The sequence below is a fragment of the Corvus brachyrhynchos genome, unplaced genomic scaffold (genome assembly GCF_000691975.1).
Source record: "Corvus brachyrhynchos isolate BGI_N302 unplaced genomic scaffold, ASM69197v1 scaffold365, whole genome shotgun sequence".
Lineage (NCBI taxonomy): Eukaryota > Metazoa > Chordata > Aves > Passeriformes > Corvidae > Corvus > Corvus brachyrhynchos.
The window spans coordinates 705,184-706,910 of NW_008239544.1; positions in this window are offsets into that span (position 1 = coordinate 705,184).

Here is a 1,727-nt window from a genome sequence, read left to right on the forward strand (position 1 = left end):
GACCCCCGGCACGGCTGCGACTCCGGGGGCCAGCATCGCCCCACGGTGCTCGAGGCCCCCCCGGCCAGACCCTGTGAGTGCTGCCCTGGCGCTTGCTGGTTATTTATTCCCCCCAAAAAAGCTATTTATTGTCTCCTCTCTAGTGCTATTTAATGCTGCAAATAAAAGCCAACAACCCCTGGCACAGTCCTTGCTCTGTTCCCAGCCAGGGCACTGGGATGTTGGGAATTGGGGCGCAGGGATAGAGGCACACGCATGGGCGATGCCCAGCTGTGGGACACCCCTCAGCCCCTGCACAGTGGGCAGAGCACCAGTGAACCCAGTGCAGCAGGGCAGGGTGAACTGGGAGGTGATGGGGAGGGCGGCAGGGCACAGGGGTGCCCCACACCCCCAGCCCCAGGGGGGACCCAGCCCTGGCATCCCAACACCCGCACCCTGCCCATGGCTCTGCCCCCAGGCACCACATCCCACGGACCTGGTGCCACCCGCCAGGGCCCCCCCGCCTGTGCTGGCAGCACCTGGGGGTGCCCTGGGACACCTGCACCCCCCAAGGAATGTGTGGGGAGGGGGCGGAGGGGGACCTGGAACAGCTGCTGATCCCAGTGGGATCAAGAATCTGGCACCTGCATCACACCAGGATGGCACTGGGGAGGGAAATGCTCCCCACATTCCCTGCTGGGGGTTATCCCAGGTTTTGGGGGCTCCTTTGGGACTCGCTGCGCAGCTCCAGTGCGGGGCCCTCCAAGTTCCACCCCACTGCTGGGTCCGTGAGGATTTTGGGAGGGGACCCTGCAATGGCTGCACTCCGCACATCCCCATCCCGGGTTTGCCCATAATCGCACCGTTTGTCCTCAAAACACGCCCCCAGTGCTGTCCCAGCTGCCCCAGGAGGCTCCCCCCTGGAGCAGGAGGCAGGGGCAGCCGGTGCCTTTCCTACTTTTTATTGCAGCTGCGGAAGTGACAAAAACCAGGGAGAGCTGGAGCAGAGCTGCCTGATCCCCCCGGGGCGCTGGGGATCCCCTGAGGGCTGTGCTCCACAGGGATTTGGGGATCCCTGGGGAACTGGGGGCTGCTTGGAGAGTTGGGACTCTCAGGGAGCAGAGCATACCCAGGGATTTGGAGTTTCCCAGGAGCTGAGGAGCCCCTGGAAACAGGAGACTCACAAGGAGCTGAGCATCCCCAAGGATTTGGGGATCTTCAGGAGATGGGAAGCCATTGGGGGCTGCAGACCCCACAGGAAGCTGAACATCCCTGGGGATTTGGGGAGGTCCACGAGCAGGGGAGTTCCTAGGAGCTGAAGACCCCATAGGGACTTGAGCATCCCCATGGATTTGGGAATCTCCAGAAGCTGGGAAGCCCCAAGGGCTGGAAACCCCACAGGGAGCACCACATTGCTGGGAATTTGGGAGCTGCGCATCTATGGGGATTTGGGGACCCCTGGAGCTGGAGACCCTACAGGAAGACAGAGATCCTACAAAGAGCTGAGCATCACTGGGGATTTGGGAATCCCTTGAGGGGCTGGGAAGCCCAGGGGGAACTGCTGATCCCAGGGGTTTGAGCATCACCAGGAGCTGGGGCCCCACCAAGGAACTGAGCACCCCCAGGGTTTGGGGGATCCCCAGGAGCCTGGGGTGGATCTGGGAGCAGCTGGGAAGCAGGAGCGGGAGCAGGGCAGCAGGGCAGGAGGATCCCCTGTTATTCCACCTCCACAGGGATGGGGTTCTCCT